Genomic DNA, 19292 nt, shown 5'->3' with positions numbered 1-19292 from the left:
ATAGGCTGGCAGGGTCTAGGGTTCCCTGAGTTATTGAGGATTTTAGAGCAGGGGAAAGGAAAGGAAAACAGATAATTCCTGGGACTGGTTTGCCTGAAAAGTGAAATATCTGTAAGTTAAAATGGAGAACTGACAGACAAGATATTATTTGACAGTTGGTGATGTTCCACACTAGTGTTGCCAACCCTCTATTTGCAGGGTTGCCTTGGCTGACCTGGCAGGATAGGCAGGTGTGTCCTTTTCATTGTTCAGTTAGCAGTCCTGGTTCTCATGTTTACAGTTAAAATTCTGCCATCAGTACAGAGAAATTGATCAAGTGTTATATGCCTAGGACATAAGAGCAGCTGTGTTTCTTGATGTGGTCCTCCAGACAAACTCTATAAATGTAATGTTAGTGACAGGACTGTTTGTTTAGAGGTGCCACCTGAGCTTCTGGGGTCTGAGGTAGCTGAATAACCACTATTTCCTGGCTAGTATCCTCTGCTACATAATGAGTTCCTGGAAAGCATGCCTTACAAAGTCAAACTCTGCCCTCCTTTATCGGAATCTTTTCTCCATGTTAAAAGTCATTGTAAAAGTTGTCAACATATTATTTTTATTGATTATGTGGGAATTTCATATAATATATCTTACACTCCCTTTCCATTGCTCCCAGGTTCAAATTCCTACCCATGTGTCAAGCTAAAATACTTATCTTTAAAATACATCAATTGAAGTATGTGTTGTTCATATACCCATTGGAAAATGATTACAATCTCAGTGCCAAATCCTTTAAAGATAACTGAGTTCATTCTTGCCAAACCATTAAACCATCCCCAAGGAGAAGCCATCATTCCTGTGGAGATCTATACATCATCACTTTGATAACAGTTTTTATTATGTATTTATTTATTATGATTTGTTCCCTTTTTATCCACTTTGTTGCCTCCTTACTCTTCTCTTCCAGTCCCATCCACCATCCTCCCATACCCCTATGCAATTCATTTATTTCCCTGATAGATGAGGTCCTCCTTCCACTCTAACTTACCCTGACCCTCATCAGGTCTCATCATAATGGGCTGGCTTTTTTCCTCTGTGGCTTGGTTCTCAGGGCATTGTTCTTCTTGTGTCCTCAATTCCTTCTACTTATGACACTCTTCCTACCACCTATCCAGCAAGTTTCCCAGAGCTCTGAGAGAATTTCATAGGGAAATCCCATTTAGAGGAGGGTATTTCAAGTTCTCTCTCTGCATAGTATAGGACTATTGGTCTCTGTATGCAATCCCATTCGATACAAAAGGAAGCATCTCTGTGAATCCAAGAACATGACGCTGATCTAATAGATGAGGAGGGCAACAGCAACATATTTTAATAACAATAGCTTGGATTGCTTGACACTTTCCATATGATACCCTGGACCAACAACTCAATTAACTGCCACCCAAAACCCCTAGTTGTACACTGGTCAGGTCACAATAGAGGGCTTATTGGAACTTTATCTCCCACTACTAAGAAACCTCCTAATAAGTGAATATATGCCATATTTGTCATTCTGCCTTTTAGTTACTTCACCCAGAATGATTTTTCCTGCTTCCATCCATTTGCATGAATGTATATCTGATGTTATTTTCTTACCTAAATAATACTCTGGTATGGAAATATTCCACATTTTCCCCAAAGAAGATTGTCAGTCCTGTTATTTAGTCATTGGAAGTTGCTGGGACATTAATCATTGTATAGAATGACAAACTATCAGGATAATTATGTTCTTTTAGCCTGGAAGTCCCTTCATCTTTCACATCCTCATGATTTGAATTGCAATGACCCTTGAAAGCCATCTATTTACATATGGAGTCCCCAGTAAGGAAATGTCTGCAAAGCATTAGGATTATGTCTTTGTTAGATAATATAATGTCTTTTGTTTCCCCAATTTCTTTCTCAGCCATTTTAGCTTTTGTATACAGGAGGGCTACTAACATTATTGAGTTAAGTTTGTATCCAGCCACTTTGCTGAAATTGTTTTTCAGCTGTAGGAGTTCCCATGTAGAATTCTTGGGTTCACCAGATATACTGTCATAAAATCTGCAAATAGTAATACTTTCAGTTCTTCCTTTCTATTCCCTCTATGTTGTTTAAATTTCTTATTGCTCTAGCATGGACTTCCAGAATTATGTTGAAGAGATATGGAGAGAGTGGGCAGCCTTTCCTTGTCGCTGATTCCAGTGGGATTGCTTTAAGTTTCTCTCAGTTTAGTTTGATGTTGTCTATAGACTTACTGTATTTTGCCTTTACAATATTTAGCTATGTGCCTTATATCCCCGATCTCTCTAATACTTTAAAGATAAATTAAGGTTTGACTTTGTCAAATTCTTTTTATGCAACTAAGGAGATTATCATGTATTTTTGTTTCTTTCATTTTTCTTTTTTTAGTTTTTTAATATGGTGGATCACATTGATGGATTTCCTAATACTGAACCACCCCTGCGTTTCTGGGATGAAGCCTACTTGGTCATGGTGATTGATATCTTTGATTTGTTCCTGTATATGATCAAAGACAAAAAGTACCTTGGCATGACTGTAAGCAAGCAATAAAAGACATGTATGAAAAAAAATCAAGTCTCTGAAGAAAGAATTAGAAGTAGATATCAGAAGATGGAAATATCTCTGATGCTCACGGTTTGATGGGCTTAACACTGTAAAAATGGCCATTTTATCAAAAGCAATCTACAGATTCAATGCAATTCCCATCAAATTACCAACCCAATCTTTACAGACCTTAAAAGAAAAATTCTCAACTTCATATGGAAAAACAAGTAACCCAGAACTGCTAAAACAATCCTATACAATAAAAGATCTTCTGGAAGTAACTCCATCCCTGATCAAGGTGTGGGATAGAGCAAAAGTAATAAAAATTGCATGGTACTGGCATAGAAACAGAATGGTGGATCAATGGAACCAAACAGAAGACACGGGAATAAACCCACTCACTACAGACACCTGATTTTTACAAAGATGCCAAAACCATACAATGGAAAAAAGATAGCATCTTCAACAAATGATGCTGGTCTAACTGGATGTCTACATGTACAAAAACACAAATAGACCCATACTTACTGCCTGCACAAAACTAAAGTCCAAGTGGATCAAAGCCCTCAATATAAAACCAGATACATTATAACAGAAAAAAGAAGGGGGGGGGAGAGCATTAAACTCATTGGCACAGGAGACAACTTCCTGAACAGAGCACCAACAGCACATGCTCTAAGAGCAACAATCATTAAATGGGACCTCATCAAACTGAAAAGCTTCAAGGGACAACTCATGCTGAAGATGGTTGTGAAGAAGGGGAACCCTTTTTCAATGCTGGTGGGAATATAAATTTGTACCACTGCTGGTGGGAATGTAAACTTTTACAACCACTCTGGAAATCTATCTGGCAGTTTATCAGTCAACTAGGAATAGTGCTTCCTCAAAATCCAGTTATACCACTCCTAGGCATTTATGGAAAAGAGACTCAAGGACACAATATGGACATTTGCTCAACCATGTTTGTATGAGCTTTAGTTGTAATAGCCAAAATCTGGACATAATCCTGATGCCCCCAAATCTATGAATGGATAGAGAAATTGATGTATATCTAAACAATGGAATATTACTCATCATTAAAAAAAAGCAAATCAGAAAATTTGCAGGTAAATGGTGTGAACTGGAAAATACCATCTTGAGTGAGCTATTCCAGAAGAAAGACAAATGGTATACACTCATTAAGAGACATATAATGTAAGATAAACCTACTAAAATCTGTATACCTAAAGAAATTAATCAAGAGGAAGGACTCTGTATAAAATGCTCAGTCCCCATCCTGAAAGGGAAAGACCATGAAAATGAAGAAGGAGAAAACATGGAACAAGTCAAGAGCCAATGACAGAGGGCCTCTTAAGGGCTCTGATCTGCAGACTATCAAAGCAGATGCTGAGACTTATGGCTAACTATTGGGCAGAGTGAATGGAATCTAATGAAATAAGTGGGAAATAATCACATCTGGGGAGGACAGGACCTCCACAAGGAGAGAAAAAGAACCAAAATATCTGAGCACAAGGGTCTTACCTGAAATTCATACTCCAAACAAGTACCATGCAAGGAGATAAACTAGAACCTCTGCACAGTTGTAGCACATGACAGTGCAGTGCTCAAGGGGGTTCCATTGCAATGAGAACAGGGACTGCGTCTGACATGAACTGTTTGGCCTGCTCTTTGAAAACCATGCCCTGATGGGGGAGCAGCTTTACCAGGCCACAGAGGAAGACAATGCAGCCATTTCTGATGAGATTTGATAGACTAGGATCAGAAGAGAGGAGAGGAAGACCTCTCCTATCAGTGGACTTAGGGAAAGACATGAGTGGACAAGGGGGAGGACATGAGGGAATTGGGAGTGGACATGGGGGAATTAGGAGGGCATTAGGGATGAGTTTATGGGGGGTCATAAATTGAATGAAGTATAAATAATAAAAATAAAAATGAAGAATATTTTAAAAATATGATTCCTTTTGGAGTTATATTATAGGAGGGTGTGCTTGGAGGTTGATATACCAATAAAAGTGGCCAGATAGAATTGAGTTTCTGTCACTTGGTCTAGGTGAATTTATATTATTGTTTCTGTCAGTCTTGGTCATAATATTTCTTAATCTGTTTCTGTAGCTCTTCCTCTATCTCTGTCTCTCTTTGTTACCCTTTCTCTGCCTACCACTTGTGGTTTTGTATGAAAAGCTCTTAGTTCTGCTGAAGAATTACAAGATGAATGCTGGCCTATGTGGCATCCTGGATGGTCTCTTTAAAAATATAAACATGGTCCCAATTAAATGTGTTTTCTTCAAAGATTTGCCTTGGTCAAGGAGCAAAGTTTTCCCAGTAAGTAATTCACTGATTGAGGACAGTCTGTGCATTTAACAAATAATAATGGAATCTATGATAATGTCCCATGTCAAGGACACATGACTTTATTAATGACCACTTGAAAGATATATGTGACACTTTTTCTGAACTAAGAGTCTTGGACACAGGAACTGACATAACTAGGTTGTATGCTTTCAGCTGCCCATTATGAAGCATGTAGGGCTGCTCAGCCTATTTCTGAATCAGGCTGTCCACATGGCCCTTTTCATAACTGGCTCCTGTAACTCTTACTGGCTTTCACCTCTTTCATGACATCATTCTCCCTCTCAGCCAATCAGCACCTGAGAGAATATTGAGGTTTCCATGGAGATGAGTAAACAAACTTTTCTCAGTGTGCAGTATCTCTGATCCTGTGAACACGTGACTTTTGTTGTGAAACCCAACAAGCCTTTATCTCATCCCTTTATCCAGATCCCACACTTTACTCCCTTTTACCACTGTGACAATGTCTGGTAGGAAATGCAATTTATTTTTCATGAAATTGGACACAATCCTATGTAGGAAAATTTCAAAGTGATGTGGGATTAAAAGGAATGTACCAAATAACAAGGTGCTCTCCTACTATGGTCTTGGATTTGAAATTTCCTAGGTTGTTTTTGAACTGAGCATTTACTATTGTACTCACTAAATGTACATTCACATTCTTCCTGATATAATAGGCTGGATGGGCCAGGGATTCCCTGTGGTATTGAGTCTTTAGAGCAGGGAAAGGAGAGGGAAACCAGATAATTCCTGGGACTGGTTTGGCTCAAACAGAGAAAGATCTGTGAGTTTAAATGGAGAACTGAGGGGCAATAAAGAAATTCACAGCTGGTACTGTTTCACACTAATGTTTCCAACCCTCTATGAGCTGGGTTGCCTTGGCTGACCTGGCTGGATTGGCAACTGTGTCCTACTCAGTGTTCAATGAGCAACTCAATCTAGTCCTTCAGGATAGAGAAATACTTCATTGTTATATGCCTTAGGCCCAAGAGTAGAAGTTTTTCCTGCAGTTATCCTCCCAGCAAACCCTCCAAATGTAGTGTTTCTGCCAGGACTGCTTGTTCAGAAGTGCCACCTGAGCTCATATGGTCTGAGGTAGGTGGGTAATCACTAGTTTATGGCTCGGATTCTCTGCAACCTAATGAGTTCCTGGAAACCATGGCTTACAAAGTCAAACTCTGTCCTCTAGCAAATTCTATTCTCCAGGTTAAAATTCATTGTAAAAGTTTTCAACATATCATTTTTATTGATTATGTAGGAATTGCATCTACCACACATTATACTCCTGTTCCATTGCTCCCAGGTTCAAATTCCTACCATGTGTCACACTAAATTTTTTGTCTTTTAAATACATCAATTGAATTATGGATTGTTCATATGATCATTGAAACATGATCAGAGTCTCAGTGCCAAATCCCTTAAAGAAAACTGAGTTTGTCCTTCCTGCATGCTGGTACCTCTCCAAAGAAAACTCATAGTCTTGAAGAGCTCTATAGCTCATCACCTTGACAACAGTTATTCTTATTTATTTATTTATTTATTTATTTATTTATTTCATATTATGCAATTTCTATCCCCTTTGCTGCCACCTCCTCTTCCCATTACAGTACCAGCCTCATTCATCTACCCCTATGACATTTCCCTGGTAGGGGAGGGGCTAATCCTCCTTCTAACTGAACCTGGCTTATCAGGTCTCATCTAGGCTGGCTGCACCAGCTTCCTGTGTAGTCTGTTTCTCAGGGCACTGTTTTCCTAGTGTCCTCAGTTCCCTCTACATATGACACTCTTCCTGCCTTTTCTCCTGCAGGCTTCCCAGAACTCTGAGGGAAGGAAGAAATTGATAGGGAAATCCCATTTGGAGCAGGGTGTTTTAAGGTCTCTCTGTCTGCATAATATCAGACTGTATGCAATCCCATTTCATGCAGAAGGAAGCATGTCTGGATACCTAAGAACATGGCACTGGTCAATCAGTTGAGGGAAGAAAGCATATTTTATTAACAAAAGCCAGGGTTGCTTGAAAATATCTGAATGATGCCCTGGCCTAACAACTCAAGTCACTGCCACAGAATCCCCATAGTAGAAGACTGGTTTGGTCACAATTAGATAGCCTATTGGAACTTTATTCCCCACAATAAAGAGACCTCCTAATAAGTAAATATGTACCACAATTGTCTTTTTGTGGTATGTATTTTAGTTACTTTATCCAGGATGATATTTCCTGATTCCATCTATTTGCCTGAAAATATCATGATGTTATTTTCTTAGCTGAATAATACTCCTTTATGGAAATATTACACATTTTCTCCAAAGGAGATTGTCAGTCCTGTTCTTTAGAACTTGGAATTTAATGGACTGTGGTCATTGTATTGACTGACAAACTATTAGGATAACTATATTCTTTTAGCCTAGAAGTCCCTCTACCTTCTTCCACTTCCTGGTGATTTGAATTGCAATGTCCCCTTGAAGCTCCTCCATTTACATGTGGAGTCCCCAGTGAGGATATGTCTGGGAAGGTTTAGGAGCTATTGCCATGTTAGATAATATAATTCTTATTGGAGTTATAGGAGGGTGTGCTTTGACTTTGATGCCAATGAAAATGACTGGATACAATGGGTCTCTGTCTCTGTCACTTTATATCTTTGTTTCTGTTCACCTCAGGTTTCTGCATTTCTGAATCTGTCTCTCTAGATCTTTTTTCCCTGTCTCATTCAGTCTCCCTATCTCTGCATGCTGCTACTGGATCAGGATGAAATCCTCTCAGTTATGCTGAAAAACTACAAGTTGTCTGCTTGCTTATGTGACATCATGGACAGTCTCTCTAAAAATAGAAGCAAGGTCCCAATTAAACACTTTCTGTTAAAAAAGTTGCCTTGTTCAGGAAGCATTTTCCCAGTAAGTAATTCACTGACTGAGGACATATCTGTGCATTTAATAAATAATAATGGAATCTGTTATAATGTGAAATTCACGGGTCAAGGACACATGACTTCATCATTACATAAAAGAAATATGTGACCCTTTTCCTCAACTAAGAGTCTTGGACACAGGAACTTTCATCTCTCTTTTGTGTGCTTTCAGCTATCCAGATTGAGGCATGTAGGGCTGCTCAGACTTTCTCTCAATCATGCTGTCTGCTTGGCCCTTTTAATAATTGGCTCCTGAAATTCTTACTGGCTTTCACCTGTTTCATGACATTATTTTCCCTCTCAGCCAGTCAGCACCTGAGAGAATCTTGAGTTTTGATGGAGATGAGTAAACAAACTTTCCTCAGATTCCAGTATCTCTGATCCTCTACATATGTGACTTTTCTTGTGAAACCCAACAACCTTTATCTCATACCTTTATCTAGATTCCACACCTTTACTCCTTTTTACCTCTGTGACAATATCAGATAGGAAATGAAAGTTTAATGTTTATGTAACTGAAAAGCATCCTAAGTTGAGAAGTTTCAACATAATTTGGGATTTAGGGGAATGTACCAAATGACAAGGTGGTCTCTTTTTGTTGCCTTGGATCTGAAATTTCCTATGTTTTGACTTTGAACTGAGCAGATACTGTTACACTCACTAAATGTACCTTCACATTCTTATTGACATAATAGGCTGGCAGTGTCTAGGCTTCCCTGAGATATTGAGTCTTTAAGAGCAGGGGAAATAGAAGGAAACAGGGTAATTTCTGGGACTGGTTTGGGTGAAACAGAGAAAGAAAGGTGAGTGTAAAAGGATAACTGGGAGGCAATAAACAATATGACAGCTGGTACTGTTCCACACTAGTGTTGCCAACCCTCTATTTGCAGGGTTGCCTTGGCTGACCTGGCTGAATCTGCAGCTGTGTCATCCTTAGTGGTCAGTGAGGAACCCTCCTTGTCCTGGGGTTTATAGCAAAAACTGGGCCATCAGAAGAGAATAATGGGTCCATGTTATATGCCTAGGACAGGAGAGTATTGTGTCCTACAGCAAACCCTCTAAATGTAGTGTTAGTGCCAGGGCGGCTTTTTCAGAGGTGCCACCTGAGCTCATGAGGTCTGAAGTAGCTGGATAACCACTAGTTCATGGCTAGTGTTCTCAGCTACATAATGAATTCCTGGAAACCATGGCATACAAAGAAAAACTCTGACCTCCTTTAGAGGAATATTCTCTCATGTTAAAAGTTATTGTAAAAGTTGTTAACTTATTATTTTTATTAATTATGTAGGAATTTCATATAACATACATTCAACTCCTTTTCCATTACTCCCAGGTTCAAACTCCTAACTATGTGTCACACTAAAAAAATTTGTCTTTTTTTAATACATTAATTGAAGTATGTTTTGTTCATGTAATCATTGGAATATAATCAGAATCTAAGTGCCAATCCCTTAAAGAAAACTGAGTTCATCCTTGCTGCTTCCTGTCTCAACCCCCAAGAAGAAGCTATCCGTCCTGAAGAACTCTATACTTCATCACCTTGATCACAGTTTTTATGTATTTATTTATTTTTTTTATTTTTTATTTATTTATTTATTTATTTATTTATTTATTTATTTATTTTTATCAGTTACATTTTATTAACTCTGTATCCCAGCCATGTCCCGATCCCTCATTCCCTCCCAGTCCCTCCCTCCCTCCCTCATCTCCACCGTGCCCCTTTCCAAGTCCACTGATAGGGGGGACCTCCTCCCCATTCATCTGATCCTGTTTTATCAGGTATCGTCAGGACTGGCTGCAAAGCCCTCCTCTGTGGCCTAACAGGACTGCTCCTCCCTTCGGGGGTGGGGAGACCAAAGAGCCAGTCATTGAGTTCCTGTTAGAAATAGTCCCTGTTCCCCTCACTTTGGGAAACCAATTGGTTACTGAGCTACCACAGGCTACATCTGAGTGGAGGTTCTAGGTTATAGCTATACATGGTCCTTGGTTGAATGTCAGTCTCAGAAAAGACCCTGTGCCCGTGTATTTATTTATTATGATTTGTTTACTTTCTATCCCCTCTGCTGCCCCCTCTCCTTCTCCCTCCAGTCCCACCCATGCTACTTCGTCTACTCCTGTGCAATTTCTCTAGTTCCATTATAGGGAACAAGAGAATAGGGTCCTTCTATTTGACCCTATCTTCTCAGGTCTGATCAAGGCTGGCTGCATCATCTTCCTCTGTGCCCAGATTCTCAGGGCATTGTTCTCCTTGTGTCCTCATTCCATCTACTGTGACCCTCTGCCTGCCTCCTTTCCTTCAGGCTTCCCAGAGCTCTGTGGGGAGAATTTCACAGGGAAATCCCATTTAGAGGTGGGTGTTTTAAGGTCTTTTTCTGCATATTATGGGACTGTGGTCTATGTATACAATCACATTTGATGCAGAAAGAAGCATCTTTGTGGATGCAAGATCATGGCACTGATCCATCAGTTGAGGGCAGAGAGCAACATATTTTAATAACAATAGCTTGGGTTGCTTGAAAATTTTGTTAGGATGCCCTTGTCCACAACTCATTAACTGCCAAACAATACCTCTAGTGGAAGACTGGCTTGGTCAAAATTGATGGCCTATTGGAACATTATCCCCTGCTATTAGTAGTCCTCCTAATAATTGAATACATACCATATTTGTCTCTTTGCATTTTTGTTACTTCACCCAGGATAATTTTTCCTGGTTCCATCCATTTGCTTTAAAATATCACCATGTCATTTTCTAGCTGAATGATACTCCATTATGGAGTATTCCACATTTTCCCCAAAGGTTATTATCAGACCTGTTCATTAGTCTTTGGAATTTACTGAGCTTTTATTCATTGTATGGAATGAGAAACTTTCAGTTATAACTATTTTCTTTTAGCCTAGTTCTTCGATCTTCTTCTACTTCCTGGTGATTTGAATTGCAATGTTCCCTTGAAGCTCATCTGTTTACAAGATTAGTTCACATTTGAGTGTGTGGGAAAGGTTAGAAGGTATAGCCTTGTCAGATAATGTAATTCCTATTGTAGTTATCAGATTGTGTGCTTTGAGGTGATATGCCAATGAAAGTGACCAGAGAGAATGGAGTCTCTGTCTCTCAGTCTCTGTCACTTTATATCTTGTTTCTGTCTATCTCAGTCTCTCTATTTCTGAATATGTCTGTCTAGATCTTTCTCTGTCAATCTCCCTCTCTCTGCCTGCTGCTTATGGTTCAGTATGAAAAGATCTCAGTTTTGCTGAAAGACTAAAAAAGATGACTGCTTGCTGAAGTGACTTCCTGGATGGTGTCTGTAAAAATATAAGCAAGTTCCCAATTAATTAATGCTTTTTGTTCAAAGAGTTTCCTTGGTCAGGGAGCTTTTTTACAGTAAATAATTCACCTACTGAAGACATATCTGTGCATTTAACAAATAATAATGCTATCTGTGATTTTGTGAAAATCACATCAAGGACACCAGGTGACATCCTCCTCACCCTTTTATCTGACCCGAGCTTATCAGGTCTCATCAAGGCTGGCTGCATTATCTTCCTCTGCCACCTGATTCTCAGGGAATTCTTCTACTTGTGTCCTCAAATCCATCTATTTATGACACACTTCCCACCTTCTCTCCTGTAGGCTTAGAAGAGAACTGAGGAAAAGTAGAATTTCATAGGGAAATCCCATTTAGTGTTGGGTGTTTTAATGTCTATGTCTGCATAATATCTGACTGTGGGTCTCTGTAAGCATTCACATTTGTTGTAGAAGGAAGCATCTCTGTGGATCCAAGAACAATGCACTGATGTATTGTTGGGGGCAGAAAACAACATATTTTAATTGGACAGCTTCCAAAATAGGGAAGATTCAACATGAGGTAGGATTAAGGGGAATATACCGAATGAAAAGGTGGTCTCCTGCTGTGGCCTTGGATCTGAAATTTCCTAGGTTTTGACTTTGAATGGAACAGTTACTGGCATACTGACTAAATATACCTTCACATTCTTGTTGATATAATAGGCTGGCAGGGTCTAGGGTTCTGTAGGGTATTGAGTTTTTAAGAGCAGGTAAAAGAGAAGGTACCCTGACAGTTCTGCAGGCTAGTCCACAGGGTCCACCTGAAAGAGAAAGTATAAATGGGGGCACAGACACTTGAAGAATGGAGACAAAACAGATTCTGGTTCAAGTCTCAGATTACTGTACCTGTAAACAACACTTATAAAGCAAAGGGTACAAGCAAAATTTTTTTTTTCACAGTAGCAAAACATCTGTGCCACATGGCAAGGCATCCAGGAATTCACTCAATGTTTCACAAAGTTTTCTCTCTGGTTCCCAAGGTTGCAGGGAACTTTCTATCTGCTTCTCAGGCTCAGAACACCCGGCTTGCAGAGATTGCCAAAGAGCCAAAGACAGTCTTGGAGACATGGAACTTAGATAAGACCCACATCTGCCATGGCCAGGAGGCAGAATTTCAATTACCAGTCTCCTTCAATTCCCTCTTCTCTGTTTTTTGGAGAGCCTGTTGGTTGGAGAAATGTGCATTATTCCTTAATCATCATCAAGATCTCTGTTGCAATTTTTACGAGCCTCTCTCTTAGGTTGGAAAAACCACAATTTTACTCTTACACGTCATTGACTTACCTCCATATCAAATGGGGTTTTTAGAAATATTTAATTTAAATTCATGCAACTGTACCTGCATGCATTGAAGTGGTTGAAGAAGGAAATGTAACACATAAGGAAGGCAGGCACAGGCCAACAAAACCATAGCCACATTCCCCACAAGTGTCAGTCCCTACTTAAGCACAGAGTCAACTGATTGAAAGTGCCTCCTGAGGGTAGTAAATATATCCCAGGCTGTATAGGTCAATTCTAACTGAGGTATCTTGGCAGATTCTCTGTCATGGATCTTATTTCTCATGTCCAATGAGAAGTTTTTGCTAGACCAAATACCAGCAAGGTGATTCTGAACATCAATCCAATAAAATTCTGTTTCATTATGCCAAGAATCAGAAATCATAAGAGGAATCATAACAAAAGCAGGTTGCTTAACAACTAATACTGAAAGAGCATTATTATCAACACTAACACAATTAGTAAGATTGTAATATACACATTCAATTGAATAGGTATCATTGTTATTCAAAAGTCTTACTACAATGTTTCCAATTAGCAGTTTAAATAGGGAGGATTAACACATGCCAAAACAGAGGTACACTTGATTAATTTAGCAAAGCTACTTGCATTACCAGTGAGAAAGTCTATATATACCAACCCAACCCCCAATTTCCATACATGGGTTTGCAAATTTTTATTTGAAGTCCTCCAAAGTCCAGTCCTTCAAGCTTTTTCTAAAACAAAAGACTTAAAAGCTTTTATCAGAATCCAAGTTCTTAATACCCTTAAGGATAGTCCAGTCCAGTCCACAATGCAGCATAATTGTCCTAGGAGTAGATGGTGGTTGTTTCTCTGTTGCAAATGCAAATGCAGCATAATTGTCCTAGGAGTAGATGGTGGTTGTTTCTCTGATGCATCTTGTCCAAGGAACCATCATTCAAGGACAAATGATTTGATCCCCTTTCTCTCAGGGTGGGTAACTCATTGGAGATATAAGAGTGTTATTCTTAACTCCCATAGGAACGGACAATAATATCCCTCCAATGTTCTGCTTTGCCTAATGGCCACTTTTTGTCTAAATATTTGCTCTGGTCAGGGAGTGTTTTCCCTGACTGAGCACATATCTGTGCATTTAATAAATAATAATGGAATCTGTGATAATGTGAGAGTTACATGTCAAGGACACATGACCTTATTAAGGACCACTTGAAAGAAATATGCAACACTTTTCCTAAACTAAGAGTCTAGAACACTGGATCTGTCCTCTCTGGGTTGGGTGCTTTCAGCTGCCCAGATTGAGGCATGTAGGGCTGTTCAAGCAGGCTGTCCACATGGCCCTTTTAATAACTGGCTCCTGAAACTCTTACTGGCTTTCAACTGTTTCATGACATCATTCTCTGTCTCAGTCAATCAGCACCTGAGAGAAACTTGAGGTATCCATGGAGATGAGTACCTCAGTGTCGAGTATCTATCCTCCTTTAGCTGAATCTTTTCTCCATCTTAAAAGTCATTGTAAAAGTTGTCAACATATTATTTTTTGATTATGTGAGAATTTCATATTGTATATATTACACTTCTTTTCCATTGCTCCCAGGTTCAAATTCCTACCCATAAGTCATTCTCAGTTTTTTTTTTCTTTATAATACAATTGAAGAAAGTGTTGTTCATATACACATTGGAACATGATCAAAGTCTCAATGCCAAGTCTCTTAGAGAAAACTGAGTTCATCATTACCACACCCTGACACCACCCCCAAGAAGAAGACATCAGTCCTGAAGAGCTCTATACTTCATCACCTTGTTCACAGTTTTTCTCATATATTTATTTATTACAGAATGTTCACTTTGTATCCCTACTGCTGCCTCCTCCCTCTTCTCTTTCTAGTTGCACCCACCCTCCTTCTCCTATCCCTGTCCCCTTTTTCAAGTTTTGTGATAGGGGAGGGACTATTCCCCATTCTATCAGACCCTAGCTTAATAGGTCTCATCAAGGGTGGCTGCATCATCTTCCTCTGCAGCCTGATTCTCAGGGCATTGTTCTCATTGTGTCCTCCAGGCCCTCTAATTATGACACTCTTCCTGCCTCCTCACATGCAGGCTTAGTAGAGAACTCAGGGAAAGTAGAATTTCACAGGGAAATCACATTTAGAGCTGTGTGTTTTAAGGTCTCTCTCTGCAAAATATCATACTGTGCGTGTATGTATGCAATTCCATTTGATGCAAAAGGAAGCATCTTTGTGGATCCAAGAACATGGCACTGAGCTATCATTGGAGGGCAGAGAGCAATGTATTTTAATAACAGCCTGGGTTGCTTGACAATTTCTATAAGATACCCTGGCCCAACAACTTAATTAACTGCCATCAATCCTCCTAGTGGAAGACAGGTTTTGTCACAATAGATGGCTTATTGAACTCAATCATCCCCAATAGGAGACCTCCTAATAAATGAATACATACCATATTTGTCTTTCTGCATTTTAGTTAGTTCAGGCAGCATGATTTTTCCTGGTTCCATCCATTTGCCTGAAAGTTATATGATGTCATTTTCTTAGTGGAATAATATTCCATTATATAAATATTCCACATTTTCCATGAAGGAGATTATCAGTCCTGTTCTTTAGGCTTTGGAATTTGCTGGGATGTAATCATTGTATTGAATGACAGACACTAAGCCTAACAATTTACTTTTAGCCTATAATTCCATCCATCTTCTTCTACTTCCTGGTGATTTGAATTGCAATGTCCCCTTGAAGCCCATCTATTTACATGTGCAATCCCCAGTGAAGAAATGTCTGGTAAGTGTTAGAAGGTATGGCCTTGTTAGATAATAAAATTCCTTTTTTCCCCTAATTTCTTTCTCAGCACTTTTATCTTTTGTATACTGAAGGCTAGTGATTTTTTTCAGTTAATTTTGTATCCAGCCACTTTCCTGAAGGTGTTTATCAGTGGTAGGAGTTCCCACGGTAGAATTTTTGGGATCAGTCATACTATTATATCACCTGAAAATAGGTGATACTTTGACTTCTTCCTTTCTGATTTGCATCCCCTTGATCTCCATCAATTGTCTTATTGCTCTAGCAAGGAGTTCCAGAGCTATGTTGAAGAGATATGGAGAGACTGGGTAGCCTTGCCTTGTCCCTGATTTCAGTGAGATGGCTTTAAGTTTTTCTCTCTAGTTAGTTTGATGGTGACTATGGACTTGCTCTATTGCCTTTACTATATTTAGATATGTTCATTGAATCCCTGATCTCTCCAATACTATAAACATGAATGGAGGTTGGATTTTGTCAAATGATTTTTCAGCATCTAAGAAGATTATCATGTTTTTTTTTATCTTTTTTTTTTCTTGTGGTTCTGTTGAAAAGCTCTCAGGTCTTTTGAAGGACTACCACAAGATGACTGCTTGCTGACATGACAACTTGAATCGTCTCTGTAAATATATAAGCAACTTCTAATTAAACACATTTTGTTCAAAGATTTGCCTTGGTTAGGGAGTGTTTTCGCTGACTGAGCACATATCTATGCATTTAACAAATAATAATGTAATCTGTGATAATGTAAGAGTCACATGTCAAGGACATGTGACTTTATTAATAACCATTTAATTTTTAATAAATTAAAACTTTTAATTTATTAAAAATTAAGAAGCAGCAGGAGTCAACCGATATTCTCTGGGAGAGATTTATTAGGAGGGAAGGGGGCATAGGACATGGAGAGAGAGAGATAAAAGGAAGGAGGTGCCCCAAGAGAGAGAAAGAGAGTGTAAGAGAGAGAAGAGAAAGTAAGAAAGAGACCAAGTGTCAGGGTTATCCCTTTATGGAGCAAGGTAACCATAGAGTTAGGGCCTTCCAGGTGTGGCTTCCTGGCTGGCAACACATGATGACGACATAGGTTGCTGGGTAACCCAGGAGCAGGTCGTGTTCCAAAATACTAACAACGTGAAAGCAAAATGTGACATTTTTTTCTGAACTAAGTGTCTTAGACACAGGAACAATCAAATCTGTGTTGTATTCTTTCAGCTGCCCAGATTGAGGCATGTAGAGCTGCTCAGGCTTTCTCTCAAGCAGGCTGGCAATTTTAATAACTGGCTTTCACCTGTTTCATGGCATCATTCTCTCTCTCAGCCAGTCAGTGCCTGGGGAATCTTGAGGTTTCCATGGACATGAGTAAACACACTTTCCTCATTGTTCAGAATCTCTGATCCTGTGCATACATGACATTTTCTTGTGAAACCCAACAAGCCTTTATCTCATCCCTTTATCCAGGTCCCACAGCTTTACTCCTTTTTATCTGTAACCATGTCAGGTAGGAAATGAAACTTTCATGTTTATTTAGTTGGACAGCTTACTAAATGGGGAAGATTCAAGGTGATGTGGGATTAAGGGGAATGTACCAAATGACAAGGTGCTCTCATAAATTTGGTCTTGGATCTGAAATTTTCTAGGTTGTCACTTTGAAATGAGCAGTTACTCATGTCTTTACTAAACATACCTTCACATACTTATTGATATAATAGGCTGGCAGGGTCTAGGGTTCCTTGGGTTGAGACATTAAGAGCAGGGAAAAGACAAGGAAACCAGACAATTCCTGGAACTGGTTTGGCTGAAACAGACAAAATTAGTGAGTGTAAATGGAGATCTGATTGTAAATAAGCTATTTCACAGCTGGTGCTCTTCCACACTAGTTTTTCAAACCCTCTATGAGCAGGGTTGCCTTAGCTGACCTGGCTATATCAGCAGCTGTGATGTTCACAGTGGTCAATGAGGAATCCTCTTGGTCCTGGAATTTATAGTTAAAACTGCTCCCTCAGGACAGAGATATGTGTCTGTATTATAAGCCTAGGACACAAGAGAAACTGTGTTTTTTGCTTAAGTTCTCCAGAAAAACCCTCTAAACATAGAGTTAGGGCCAGACTGTTCAGAAGTGCCACCTGAGCTTTTAGGGTCTCACATAGCTAGGTGACAACTAGTTCATGGCTAGGATTCTCTGCTACATAATGAGCTTCTGGAAAGAATGCCTTACAAAGTGAAATTCTGCCCTCATTTAGCAGAATCTTTTCTCCATGTTACAAGTCATTGTAAAAGTACACAACATATTATGTTTTGATTATGTGAGAATTTCATATAATATACACTACACTCCTTTTCCTTTGCTCCCTAATTAAAATTCATACCCAAGTGTCACACTAAAATATTTTTCATTAAAATACATCAATTCAAGTATGAGTTGTTCATCTACTCACTGGAACATGATCAGGGTGTCAGTGCCAAGTCCCTTAAAGAAAACTGAGTTCATCCTTGCTGCACCATGGTGTCACTACCAAGAAGACGTTATCAGTCCTGAAAAGCTCTATACTTCATCATCTTGATCACAGTTTTTCTTGTGTATTTATTATGATTTTTTTACTTTGTATCCGTCTGCTGTCCCCTCCCTCTTCTCCTTCCAGTCTCACCCACCCTCCTCCTTCTACCCCTGAGCCCTTTCTCTAGTTCCCTGATAGCAGAGGTCTTCCTCCCCTGTATATCTGAACCTATCTTATCAGGTCTCACCAAAGCTTGCTGCATCATCATCCTCTGTGTCCTGAATTTTATGGCATTTTTTCTCTATGTTTCTTCAATTCCTTTTACTTCCTGCTTCCTCTCCTGCAGGCTGCCCAGAGCTCTGAGGGGAGGGAGAATTTCATACTAAAATCCCATTTAGATCAGGGTGACTTAAGGTCTCTCTCTGCATAATATCGGACTGTGGCTCTCTGTATGCAATCCCATTTGATGCCCAAGGAAGCATCTCTGTAAATGCAAGAAGGAGGTACTGATTTATCATTGGAGGGCAGAAAGCAACATATTTTAATAACAGCAGCCTGGGTTGCTTGAAAATTTCAGTTGGATGGCCTGGGCCAAAAAAACAAATAACTGCCACCCATTTACACTAGTAGATGACTGGTTTGGTAACAATAGATAGCCTATTGGAACTTTATCACCCACTGTTAGGAGACCTCTTAATAAGTGAATACATACAATATTTGTCTGTCTACATTTTAGTTACTTCAGCCAGGATGATTTTTGATGGTTACATCCATTTGACTGAAAATGTCATGTCATTTTCTTATCTGAAGAATAATCCATTGTGGAAATATTCCACATTTTTTTTCCCAAAGGTAATTGTTAAACCTGTTCTTTAGTCCTTGGAAGATGCTGGGACTTTATTCATTATATTGAATGACAAATTATGAGGATAACTATGTTCTTTTAGCCTAGCAGTCACTCCATCTTCTTCCACTCCCTGGTGATTTGAATTGCAATGTCCCCTTGAAGGTCATCTATTTACATGTTGAGTCCCCAGTGAGGAAATGTCTGTGAAGTGTTTAGAGGTATGGCCTTGTTAGAGAATATAATTCCTTTTGGAGTTATAATATAGGAGGGTGTGCTTTGATGTTGATATGCCAATGAAAGTAACCAGACAGAATGGATTCTCTGTCTCTCAGTCTCTGTCATTTTATATTTCTTTGTGTTCATCTCAGTCTCTCTATCTGAATTTGTCTCTCTAACTCTTTCTCCCTCTCTCTTTTTCTCTCTGACTATTCTCTCTGCTTGCCACATGTCGTCCAATATGAAAAGCTTTCACTTCTGTAGTACCACAAAAAGATGACTGCTTGCAGACGTGTACCTAGATGGTCTCTGTAAAAATATATGCAATCTCCCAATTAAATACTTTGTGTTCAAAGATTTGACTTTGAAATCAAGGAGCATTTTCCCACTAAGTAACTCACTGACCAAGGAAATATCTGTGCATTTAACAAATAATAATGGAATCTGTGAAAATGTGAAACTCAGATGTTAAGGACATGTTACTTTATTAATGACTACTTCAAA

The sequence above is a fragment of the Meriones unguiculatus genome, assembly GCF_030254825.1.
Source record: "Meriones unguiculatus strain TT.TT164.6M chromosome Y unlocalized genomic scaffold, Bangor_MerUng_6.1 ChrY_unordered_Scaffold_25, whole genome shotgun sequence".
NCBI lineage: Eukaryota > Metazoa > Chordata > Mammalia > Rodentia > Muridae > Meriones > Meriones unguiculatus.
The sequence above is the reverse complement of the archived record's forward strand: the minus strand, read 5'-3'. Positions refer to the sequence as shown.